This window comes from Thalassophryne amazonica, chromosome 20, assembly GCF_902500255.1.
Source record: "Thalassophryne amazonica chromosome 20, fThaAma1.1, whole genome shotgun sequence".
Taxonomy (NCBI): domain Eukaryota; kingdom Metazoa; phylum Chordata; class Actinopteri; order Batrachoidiformes; family Batrachoididae; genus Thalassophryne; species Thalassophryne amazonica.
In genome coordinates this window covers 64,199,675-64,212,904 of record NC_047122.1, presented here as the reverse complement: position 1 = coordinate 64,212,904, position 13,230 = coordinate 64,199,675, and the positions used below count along the sequence as shown (strand labels likewise).

General features: G+C 39.8%; 1 protein-coding gene across 2 annotated transcripts in view; it reads left to right on the top strand.

The window, feature by feature from the left end:
- The first annotated feature begins 9,557 nt into the window (after positions 1-9,557).
- The window catches only part of kcng2 (potassium voltage-gated channel, subfamily G, member 2), a 131,155-nt gene continuing 127,482 nt past the window's right edge, over positions 9,558-13,230 (top strand). For both annotated transcript variants that reach the window (XR_004558050.1, XM_034160532.1), the window contains exon 1: positions 9,558-9,788. The gene's annotated coding sequence lies outside the window, so the exon portion shown is untranslated. The remainder of the gene's footprint in view (positions 9,789-13,230) is intronic.

Below are 13,230 nucleotides of genomic sequence, written 5' to 3'. Positions count from 1 at the left end.
AAACTCATCTGGGAATAAATGCCGTTTCATGGTGACATTTTGCCTTTTTTTTTTTCCTACACAAGCATTTTGCCTTTATCCTCTTATCAGATCCTAATGTTGCCTCGGTGTGTGCTCTTTGTCACTGGAGGGGCATCACCATGAAAAACTAATAGAACATCTCCAGCCTATGATGTTTGACAGTTTCTGTCTGCAGGTCTATTTGTGTGTAGACCTTTGTCACTTGCGCTGTTCTGCACTGTGCCACGTAAACGTGCTCATTCTTGTGTAACGGCTGCAAATGACTTAATGAATGTGCTCTTTTGCTGTCACAGTGCTGCACTGCAAACTCTAAATGAACACCGACAGTAATCATTTAAACAGGAAAATTTTCTCGACAGTGTTCAATCTGCTGCAAGCTGCGTTCGCCTAAACATGTTTATAGACTGTATTTAAATGTCACATTATTAAAAAAAAAATCTGTATAAAACCATTTCCCTTGTGCATTAAGACGCTTTTAAAGATTGAACTGTAATTCTTTAAATACCTTTAATGCAACAGTTTTGCTGAAACAAGCATTTGGAGATGAAACAAACTGACAAACAAGCTCTCAAGCCATGTGGGACTCAAACGCACCTGCTCCTAATTCCCATCATGCATGTGATGATAACATTATTGCCTGCAACTGTCCTGCATTTAAGGCCTGCAACAAATCCCCCCCCCCCCCCCCCCCCCAAAAAAATTGCAACAAGGGCAATGAAGTTATATATAAAAAAAATAAAAAAAAATCAGGTAATGTCAGCAAGTGATTGTAATCATGATTTGGTACAAAAGCAATATCCACGAAAGAATGTGTCTTCGGGGGGAACAGTGGGCAGAGGATCTCTAGTTTGTCAACAAGTACATGATAAAATGATTGAAATGTTTAAAAACAATGTTCCTCAATGAAGGAGTTGAAGGGATTTGCATATTTCTACCCCTGCAGTGCACAATATCATTAAATGGTTCAAGGAATCTGGAGAAAAAACCTAAGTAGAACACCCGTGATCTCTGATCCCTTTGATGGCAGTGCATCAAGAACTGTCATTCATCAATAGCTGATATAACCACATGGTCAAGGGATTACTTTGAGAAACCTTTGTCAAGCAGGACGATATGGAATTACTTTCACAAATGTCACTCAAAACTTTACTGTACCCAAAAGAGGCCTTATACAACCCCTGGCAAAAATTATGGAATCACCGGCCTCGGAGGATGTTCATTCTGTTGTTTAATTTTGTAGAAAAAAAGCAGATCACAGACATGACACAAAACTAAAGTCATTTCAAATGGCAACTTTCTAGCTTTAAGAAACACTATAAGAAATCAAGAAAAAAAGATTGTGGCAGTCAGTAATGGTTACTTTTTTAGACCAAGCAGAGGAAAAAAATATGGAATCACTCAATTCTGAGGATAAAATTATGGAATCACCCTGTAAATTTCATCCCCAAAATTAACCTGCATCAAATCAGATCTGCTCATTGACACTGACCCTATGCCATGACATTGACCCTATGTGTCTTTTTGCAAGGAATGTTTTTGCAGTTTTTGCTCTATGGCAAGTTGCATTATCATCTTGAAAAATGATTTCATCATCCCCAAACATCCTTTCAATTGTCCAAAATATCAACATAAACTTGTGCATGTATTGATGATGTAATGACAGCCATCTCCCCAGTGCCTTTACCTGACATGCAGCCCCATATCATCAATGACTGTGGAAATTTACATGTTCTCTCCAGGCAGTCATCTTTATAAATCTCATTGGAACGGCACCAAACAAAAGTTCCAGCATCATCACCTTGCCCAATGCAGATTCGAGATTCATCACTGAATATGACTTTCATCCAGTCATCCACAGTCCACAATTGCTTTCCTTAGCCCATTGTAACCTTGTTTTTTTCTGTTTAGGTGTTAATGATGCCTTTCGTTTAGCTTTTCTGTATGTAAATCCCATTTCCTTTAGGCGGTTTTCTTACAGTTCGGTGACAGACGTTGACTCCAGTTTCCTCCCATTCGTTCCTCATTTGTTTTGTTGTACATTTTTCGATTTTTGAGACATATTACTTTAAGTTTTCTGATCTTGACGCCTTGATGTCTTTCATGGTCTACCAGTATGTTTGCCTTTAACAACCTTCCCATGTTGTTTGTATTTGGTCCAGAGTTTAGACACAGCTGACTGTGAACAACCACATCTTTTGCAACATTGCGTGATGATTTACTCTCTTTTAAGAGTTTGATAATCCTCTCCTTTGTTTCAATTGACATCTCTCGTGTTGGAGCCATGATTCATGTCAGTCCACTTGGTGCAACAGCTCTCCAAGGTGTGTTCACTCCTTTTTAGATGCAGACTAATGAGCAGATCTGATATGATGCAGGTGTTAGTTTTGGGGATGAAAATTTACAGGGTGATTCCATAATTTTTTCCTCAGAATTGAGTGATTCCATATTTTTTTCCTCTGCTTGGTCTAAAAAAGTAACCGTTACTGACTGCCACAATCTTTTTTTCTTGATTTCTTATAGTGTTTCTTAAAGCCAGAAAGTTGCCATTTGAAATGACTTTAGTTTTGTGTCATGTCTGTGATCTGCTTTTTTTCTACAAAATTAAACAACAGAATGAACATCCTCCGAGGCCAGTGATTCCATAATTTTTGCCAGGGGTTGTATAAGGCCTCTTTTGGGTACAGTAAAGTTTTGAGTGACATTTGTGAAAGTAATTGCCAGGGGTTGTATTAACCTTGTCCAGAAGTGGCATCAACTTCTCTGGACTTGGATGCATCTGGGTTGGACCACACACAGTGAAACACGTATTGTGGTGAGATGTATGAGTATTCTAGATATTTTTCAGAAGAAATAAACAGTGTGTGCTCCAGACCAAAGATTAAAAAGGACCATCCAGCAGATGATCAGCCACAAGTCCAGAAGGTAGGATCCATCATGGTATGGGGTTGTGCCAGGCCCTTGGCAGTCATGCCTTTTTCAACAAGACAATGCAAAACCACATTCTGAACCACATCACAAAGGCATAGCTGTGGAGAAAGGAGGTATGGATACCCACCTGGTCTTCCTGCAGGACTGACCTTTCCTCAACAGAGCATGTGAGGTTAGTTTTGAACTGAAAAAAGCAACAATATAATGATCCTGCACTGTTGCACAGCTGAAGACATGCAGGAAGAATGGAACAAAATAACACCTGAATCACTTCATCATTTGGTATAATCAGTGCTAAAACATCTTTGAAGTGTAGTGAGAAGGTATGATTACAAAATGGTAAATGCTTTAGTGTTCCAACTTTTTTTGGTTTTTGGAATGTGCAGGTCTTAAATGCATGAATGGAAGGAGCAAATAAAACAAAACTGGCCAGACAAAACATGAAATACCTTAAGATCTTACTGTCTGCAATGAAAGATACGAGTAAATGTTATAGGAACGCAGGCACAGAGGGAGACACCTGAGTTTATTCAGGCAGCCACATGCAAAGTAGGTCTCTTGTTTGCATGCGATTTATGAAGTCTTGTTGCTAATCACTGGGTCCTGGTGGCCACTGTTATTGCTCAGTCATTCTCACCAGCCCAGACAACCTGAACCCACCCGTGTGAATGTTTCCTAAAACTAAACGAAAGATAACTTGGGCGAGGATGCTACATTTGTTAAGCCTGAGCTCATTCTCTTTCTTTTATCTTTCAGCTATGACATCAACAGAGCAGCAACGGAGAGAACTGAAGGGCAGATGGACATCAACAGATTGTATCATCAATATTGAAATGGGCCCCAGTGACTTCAGCTCATGACAAGATCTTGCACAAGGTTGGCATCTCATTAATAAGGTGGTCACTGCTACGAGGCCAAAGCCGCGATTACCTGATTCATAATTTACACCCTAGAACAAGGATGTAAGTGCTGACAGTCTGAACATCTATCTATCTATACATCCATCCATCCGTACATACATACATACAGGCTTGAATCCCCTCATCTAGATCATTGCAAAGACTGGTTCAGCAGTGGGAAGTGGGGGAACGTGGAGGAGTGAAGTTCCCTGAAGACATGTTTGAAGACATACAGAACAGTTACAAGGACCTTGATATCCCACAGACTAGCTGGACCCATGATGAGGAAGCCAGGAGGGCAGCTAGAGTCAAGTGGAGTAAAGCAAGTACGAAGAACCCACCTGAGTGCTAGAAATAGGATCCTCTGCTGGAAACAATAAGCCGGCCGAAGGAAGATATAGATGCCACAGATATCAAGACATGTAAACTCCTCATAATGCATGGAGGGTTCGACTGAAGGTCCAGCACCCTGAGACTGTATGATTCTTTAAAAGTAGGGGGCTGGGGACTACTCAGTAACATCCAAGAGTACTTCAAAAAGTTGGCTCCCAGTGACAAATCAGAGTAAGTTCCCTCCAATAGCACAAAACAGAAGGTGGTGAGGAAGAAGAGGCGATGTCATGGAAGATGAGACCACTCCATGGGATTAGATTAGATCGAACTTTACTGATCCCTTGGTAAGACACCCTCAGGGAAACTGAGGTTCCAGTAGCATTGTATAGCAGCACACAGGGTAAGAAGCACACAGAGTATCAAAAGTGAAAGCAAAAAAGAAAAAACAGTTTGAAAATATAAATATAAATACCAGACATACTGATCAATACTGGTTTATGGGCTACTACCGTTCCTCTTCTTCCCAACCTCTGTCTTCCTGTTACCTGTGGAAGTTCCAAAGTTCAAACGGGGAACGCTACCAAAGGCGGATAAGAAGAACAAAAGTAAGTGGGACTTCAATTTCCACATATACAGGTGCGGCCCAACCAACCAGACATGATGGTGGTGGTGGATGTACCAATTCCAACTGACAACAACATCAGAAAGAAAGACCATAAGAAGACTGAGAACAACCAGGACCTGAAGGAAGAACTAGAAAAGACGTGGAAGGTTAAGGTGGTCTTAATGGTTACTGGAGGTCTTGAGAGTGTGAAGCAGATTCCAGGTCCAACATCTGAGGTCTATTTTTTATCGAGGGTCTATTATTTATTGGTAGATTTTTACAGCCACGTTGGAAGCCGAGGCTGATGATCCTTGCAGGCTGTTTTTGTGCACAGTGGGATCAGTAACCTCTTGCAGAGTGGCACAATTTGAGTAAAACATGATTTTGAGTCTTCATCTCTGGGACATTCAGTATTTCCACGTCTGAGCTGACACCATGTGACCATAATCTCAGGTTTTTGTCCTAGTGGCTCCGCCTCTCGTGGGGGAGGTTGGAGGTATCTGAGATGATGGAGTCAGCGCTTGTAGCCGTGTTGCTGACTCAGCACAGCGGTGTGATAATTCATCACTGTCAGGTGGTGATCCGTTAATGGCTGTATCGCTGTTATTCATAGCGAGCCAGCTCTCAGAGTTTATGGTTTTTCTTTTTTCTTTTTCCACCTTGTTGATATTTTTCCATCAAAACGTGAAGCTGTTAACAACAGCCGACTGATTCAGGACGGATGAATTAAATATGATTTTACACAACAACAACCTTCCATTTGCATTTTTTTGTCAGACGCTGTGGAGTGTGAAGACGGCAAATAACAAATCCAGGAGAAAAGTCTGAAAAAAGGTTCCAAAAAGTGAACTATGAGAAACATGAATATGAATTACCTCTATGATGACACTCTGACAGCAACGGACATCAGGACATTGAGTATTTTGAAGACTTTCTTTTTTTAGTTGACTGTGTGTCTCTGGTCTATAAAAAAAAATCCAATTAAGGTTCAGAAATTTCACAGGTTCTTTTACGATCATCTTTAGGGTCTTTCTCCCCAACATGGTTTGATTTTCCGAGTGTCAAGTAATTGTGTTTTCCACTCTGGGTAACCTTGAAGACAAACTCTTTCTCCCTCTGCTGCTTTAAAAAATCAAACCTTGGCTGAATTAAATCTGCTCCTGATGACAACAGCAACATTTTCAAGTTTGGAGGACAAAATGTTTATTACATTTTTGCAAGAAACTCATACTGGTTAACGGTTAATCTGGCTGTGACAACAACTGTTACAATACTGAACTGAAGCCAAAAACTACCAGGAGGAGGACGCGTCGGCATCAGGTTTAAAATCAAATTCCTTCAGGGTCAATCCTCATTAATACACCAAGTTTGTTAAAAATCAGTAAGAGGACCTGGGACAGACAGACAGACAGACAGGAGACAAACAGACATGACCGTGGCTCCAATAATTGACCTTTGGCAAACTGGTCCTCACTGAACAATTGCAAAACTCACATCCATACATGTGCAAACTGGAGTGAAAAACTTAAATTTTGACTTTTGACACTAATGACCTTGACCCCAGTGACTGACCTTACATAAACTTGATCTTGTGCCAGGTTTTGTACACATAGGAGTGAATTTTTTTGACCTTTGACCCAATGACCTTGACCCCAATGATTGACCCTTTTTAGGCAAATTGGACATCACACTGGGCAATTCCAGAGACTACTTTCCACTTCACCTTCTCTAAACCATATGTGTGCCAAGTTTGGTGAACATTGGCAGAGGACCTTTGACCTCAGTGACCTTGAACTTTGCTGAAACAAACCCCACAAAAGTAATACCGAGCTTGACCTTCATCCACACACCAATTTAGGCAGAAATCAGGACAAACAGATAAATGTTTGTTTGTCCAGTTACAGTATGATTACAAGTTGCTTTGCTGTTACTCACCATATAACAGGTGAAAATAAGTTATGTATATATATATATATATATATATAAATTAATCAGTCCTCCAGCAAAGAGGGTGATGGGTGAGCTGAGCTCAGTCACAAATGTTCCCGTCCCGTGGATGTGATTGATGCTGGGACATGTTTCTAGAAGTCTCTGGGTGATTCTTTAACTACGGGCACTATTGGCCTTGTAAATGTAATTTCCACCACACCATTGCCTTACAATATAAAGCGCCTTGGGGCAACTGTTTGTTGTGATTTGGCGCTATATACATGTGCTCTGATGTTACTGTTTATCTCCATAGAAACTACCCACACAATCTTTCATACTAGCTTTTTAAAGGAACATTATTGTTGTGGTGGAAATTACGGCAATAGTGTGGGACAACTACGTTTCGTTTAAAAAAATCACAACAGTTGTATGACATTGAATACCCCAATTATGTTTTGATTATTTTACTGCTATTTTATTCAGAGATATTTTAAAACATTAGAAAAAACATTTGTTTACTATTCATTTTTATCATTGAAGATCATAAGTCTGGGTGTGGGACAAGCACAAAACAGCAATATTTGCATATAATGATGTTGAAAAAAGGTGAAAAAGTCATTATACACTACTAGGACAAATTTCTTAAAACACTTTCATTGCAAAGATAACTATAAAAGTGTGAAATTTCCCCTTTTTTCTTTTTTTTCATAAAATATGATCAAGGGACATAAAAGTGCCCGTAGTCTAAGAATCACCCCTCTATAAAATAATGCAGGTTATCTTTATAAAAAAAAAACGACTGTATGTACACATGTGCTGTATGAGTACTCTGAATTTCTTTGACCCATTTCTCGCAGCATTAAGGAACGGTAATGCAACTAGCCACTAGAAGGTGATATAGAGATTATTTAATTTGAGGAACTATAATGAGGTATTTTCACAATCCACAGACTCATAAAAACAAAAGCTGTACTATGACATTTAGGCTCCACCCCCTGCGACCCTTGATTGCAGTAAGTCGGTACAGAAAATGTATAAATGAATTAATATGGTCATGCATTAGGATTTTGTTTGTGCATATTTGACCAGTTTGTTCCCTGATTTCTGTTCATTTGTTGCCATGTTTCACCAGTTCATTCCCTCAGTGCAATAACTCCTCCCTCTTTGTTGTTTGTAGTTGTGACTTTCAGAGGTTTATCAATATTTTGCTCTTGTGACCAGAGTGTTTTTCAGATCAGAAAGAAAAATCACAAACATGCCCTTGAGAAATGTAATAATCAGAATCAGTATCTGAATCAGAACTGGAGTAGCCGTTATCCACAAGAATACAAGGACTTTGACTTTGGTTGGAGCTGCACTCTGTCTGTACGGCATGTATAAATATACACTAAACACTGAGTAATTCACAGTAAAAATGTGCAAATAAAATGTGCAAGCAAAATAAAATGTGCAATAAGAAAAAAAATGTGTGAAACAGACAAACAGATTGATGTTGCAAATGAGGTATATGAATGAATGAGTTTTTTGGCAGGTTAAATAATCCCCAAGTTGATCCCAGTGTGCAGTTCAGCAGCACCCTGACATTGGTGTCTGAGTGTGTGGGTGAATGGATGAGGCATAATTGTAAAGCACTTTTTTGTCTGCATCAGATGGGGAGAAAAAAGCTCTTGAGAAAAACAACCGGTTTACTATTTAAAGTGTGGAAACAAAATCATAGTGTAACGTTTCATCTTTTTTTCACCAATTTTAATAAATACATCACGTTAACCAATCTGTCTGGAGGAGGCAGTTCCTAAAAAACTGAGTGACTGTGCAAGAAGGAGAGGAGTGAGGGAAGCCACCAAGACACCTGTGACAACTGTGAACAAGTTATAGGCTTCTGTGGTTGTGATTGGAGAAACTGGGCACCATGAAGCTGTTTGCAGTGATGCAATGGACAAACTTGCACAATGTATTTTCTCCAATCACAGCTACAGAAGCCTTTAAGTCTGAGTCATGGGTGTCTTAGTGGCTTCCCTCAAATATCTCCTGATTTCCCACACAGCATTGTACTCTTTGTATTTCTTATGGAAATAAAGTCCAAGACGTATTTGGTGACTTAGAATTGTTCATGTATCCATTCCCTAATTGGTCCCAAGAAAGATGGCTGTAAAAGTGATGATTTGTACATGAATATTGTGTATAGAGGCAAAATGGTAAATATTGTCGATGTCCAAATACTTATGGACCGGAGTGTGTATATGGAGAAGAAAAAAAAAAACATGTTCAGTGATGCAGATACTTGATCAGGTTTATTTGCGCCACCTTGTGTGCAATTTAACGAGATATTTTCGCAATTATTCGGAAAATTGCGCAAGTGTATATTTGCCTTCGCCAAACTGCGCAGTTTGTGCGGAACTGACGCTGAGGGGACAGAACGGGCTTACAGCGGCTCCGTCTGCCACTGGGTGTGTCGCGCGTTTGGTCACCGTGGTTACCGCGAACGCCTCACTGTTGCGCGTTAAAAGTCAAAAACTCCAAAAATCCTCCATTTGTCATCAGCTCGGATGTGAAACAGCACATTAGATGAACATTCTGGAACATTGTTCCCTGTCAGATGATGCTTCAGTATCCTAAAATTGTAAAATTGTGGCACAGACTCCGTTTATTCATCACTTTTTTTTGGTGCCAGATGGTGATGTTGGCACAGTTGAGGAAATCCGGTCTGTGCACAAAACACGTGAAGTTCCACACGCACGGTGAGGACTCATAACATCCTGCGCCCCCCCACCACCACCATCTCACACACACACGCACGCGCGCACACGCACCGACGCACTGGAGCGCGAAACGGCAGTGGTTCGGCACAGCGGAGCGCACGCGACGCAGCGCGCAGCTCCGGACGCACCTGACCAGACCCGGAGACTAAACATCCCCGTGACGGATTCTGCGTTCACGCGCTGTGGAATGGATTGTTCGGTCCGAACCTTAAAACTCGGAGTGTGCTGAGCTCCTCCTGCGATGCGCCACAACAATCTGCGGGGAAAACTTACGGACACGCCACGCGAGCGATGGACACAACGCACACGCGCTGGGTAAGATCTGCTGTCTGCAGATATTTGTTATTTATTTTCACGTTAAAAGAATGAGTGACGTAGTTTGGTTTGTGTTTGAAAGCAGGAGATCTTTTTAGGATCTGAAGTGGCGCACAGTGAGTGCGCGCAAAAACTGTTTAATTTCCTCTTTGCTTCTCTTTTCTTTTAAATGCCACAACTATTTACTAAAGTTGCAGAATTCCCCTGTTACACCCCAGCCGAGGAGGTCCACTTAGTGCCTTCAATCCATAATATCCTCGTGGTACCTTTAAATATTTCACTTTGACATCAGAACTCTTCCACGAGGACTTGATGTTTCTGCAAACAAAAATACATCAGTTGCGTTTAAGGGGCGCCTGGGAAACGTTCACACTGCCACCTGAAGGAGCCCAAATCTGTTATTTTAAACCCACACATGACACAAGCCTCATTATTTGGAATACTACTACTACTACTACTACTACTACTACTACTACTACTAATACGGTGCTTTGTTGCAATATTCATTTATTAATTTGTTTGTCTTATAAAATGCTTATTGATAAACAAAAATAAGTACACATGTAAGTAATTTGCATGTTTTCTCTGGTCTGACTAAAAGGAAACTGAGAACTCAAATACAACAACCCATTTTTTGACAACACATCAAACACATCCACAAAAAAAGGAAAAAAGAAAACACCAAACAACACACAGAATAAGATATTTAAGACAAGAAAAGATAAAAACCTTAAAAACCTTAATTCCAGGGATGCACTTTGTCCTGAAAATGAAATGAAACTGGAGTCTTTATCAAATAGAAAACAAGCCACCGTGGTTAATGGTATTAAATTCCCCTACTTAGATTGTGCACTAGGAGTCCCCCAAGGATCTATCTTGGGGCCCATTTATTTTCATTATTCATTAATGACCTACCAAATGTTTGTGAGGATGTGGACATACAACTTTACGCTGATGACACGGTAATCTACACAAGTGCATGATCACTTGAGGCAGTAGCTCAAACTCTTATGTCAGCCCTAAAATATGTTTTTAATTGGCTTAACGGATCATGTCTGAAATTAAACATACAGAAAACTGTCTGTATGTATTTTTCAAAAAAGGCTTCCTATATTGAGCACTCCAATGCATACATTGGAGATGAGGAACTGCAGTTATAGAATTCAAATACTTGTGAGTGTTGCTGGACTCGACACTCTCCTTTAAAAATCATATTAAAATGATAACTAAAATATTCAAATATAATGTGTTTAACTTCAACCAAATATGGAGGTCAAGGACAGATGAAGCGGCTATAATGTTCTTGCACTGTATGATTTTTTGTCATGTAGGTTACTGCAAAACCAGCTGGTTTGACAGCTGGTTTTGTGACAATTCTAAAAAATTCTAAAAAAAATTCTAAAAAATTTAGATGAAAGACCATTTTCGTATTATCTTTGTAAAATTTATCAAAGTATAACTTATTTAGTTTTGAAAATTTTATCAAATTTAGAAATGCTTATCTAATATATAAAACTTTGTCGGCTGGGTCGGCTCCTCCACCTCCTGCAAATTATATTAAATATACAACAATTGGTGTGAGGGTCACCAGGGCCGTGAGTAGAGGTGACTATGAGGAGTCTGTGCAAAAAACAGCTTTTGCACAAAATGTTCTGCCCTACAAAGGCAGTGTCCAATGAAACGCTTTGACAACTACAGTGAGGGAGGCCCCAAGCTTTAAAGCCTTCAAAAGTCACTTAAAGGAGTGGCTCAGATCAAATAAAAAATGTGAGCATTATGAACTCAATTGTAGAAACTAAGAAGAACTGTAGGGAATGTGCAATGCACGACAGTACTTTATAAGTTATTGTTCTTAAAGCTATGGTTTTTAAAATATATAAATGTAATTAGACTTGCAGTTTTAATTAACTTATTCCAGTTGAACTGTACATGTAGTTTTTTTTATGTGTGCCCTCCTTTGACTGAGTTTAAGATAACCTTCATGCTCAGATCATGTCAGTGTCCTCTTGTTTCCTGTCTTTTGTCCAGTCTGTGTCTTGTTGTTGTTGTACTTAGTGACCCCTATGTAATGTAGTCTGTTGTTGTATTGTAATCTCCTGTGTTGTTTGTGTGTTTTTACTGTAAATTGTTAAATTTTTACAGTCTGTCAGGGACTACACATGGAAATTAGCGCACGATATAATCTGACATATTTACACTTTATGTGTTGTCCCTTTTAAATAAATGAAATGAAATGAAAATGTGCAAGCACTAATGAATACGTTGAACCCAACCCCACATCCCTGAGCACCGTCAAAAGTCATTGCAGGAGGTTATGAAAAACGAACTCTCCTCTCTGTGTGAGACCGTGTGTTTCTGTTTGATGCTGTGGAAATAGATGTTGATGCTTTTCAAATGAGGTCACATACGTTGATTTTGTCCTCACATTGTTGCTGTTATAAGTGTTTCTATTTGGGTAAATGAGAATCTTTAATGAGGTTAATCATTTTCGATGGGACGGAATCCAGAAAGAAACATCTTTTTACTTGGAAAAGACTCAGCTGGTCAGAAAATAATTATCCTTTCCTGTGACTCACATTCTGAAGACTCTCTCTCTCTCTCTCCTCCCAGGGTCTTTCATGTGTGATTATATTGTTAGAAGTACTCTTTTCATGATTATTGCAATTCAAGAGAGACGTTTTGCGTCACTGTGGTAATTGCTTTCTCTCCGCTGATTGCTGGGTTGATTTTGCACAAGAGGAAAAAACCCCCAAAGAAACAAAAGTCAGCACTCATTTAAATGATGAATGTCAAAAGTCTGAAAGTCATTCTGAGAAGACAATCAGCACTGAGGCAGGAGCTTGAAAACAGCGAGTTTGTGTCTTAAAATCTCAAAAGATGAAAATTGAGTGGGTGCGGGCAGAGCTGATGTATCTCAGTGGATTTATGCAAAAACAGGTCATGTAAATTATACATTATTTTGCATGAGCAACTGGTACGAGAGCAACAAGACAGCGTTTAAAGGTACACTTTGACCTGTCAGTATTGGCTAAAAAAAGAAAAGCCCTTGGGCCAGTTTCCACCAAACCTGCTGTGTGCATGTGGCTTGACGGCAAAATTACCCTTATAGGGTTTGTTTTGGCGAAGATCAAGGTCATTGGTGTCAAAGGTCAAAGTTATGATTTTTCACTCCAATGCACATATGAAGGTGGCTTGTTGGCCCAGGTGAGGGCAAATTTGCCAATATAGTAAACGGTAAATGGACTGCATTTACGAGGTCTATTAGAAAAGTATCCGACCTTATTATTTTTTTCAAAAACCATATGGATTTGAATCACGTGTGATTACATCAGACATGCTTGAACCCTCGTGGGCATGCGAGAGTTTTTTCACGCCTGTCGGTTACGTCATTCGCCTGTGGGCAGTCTTTGAGTGAGGAGTCGCCCACCCTCTCGTCGATTTT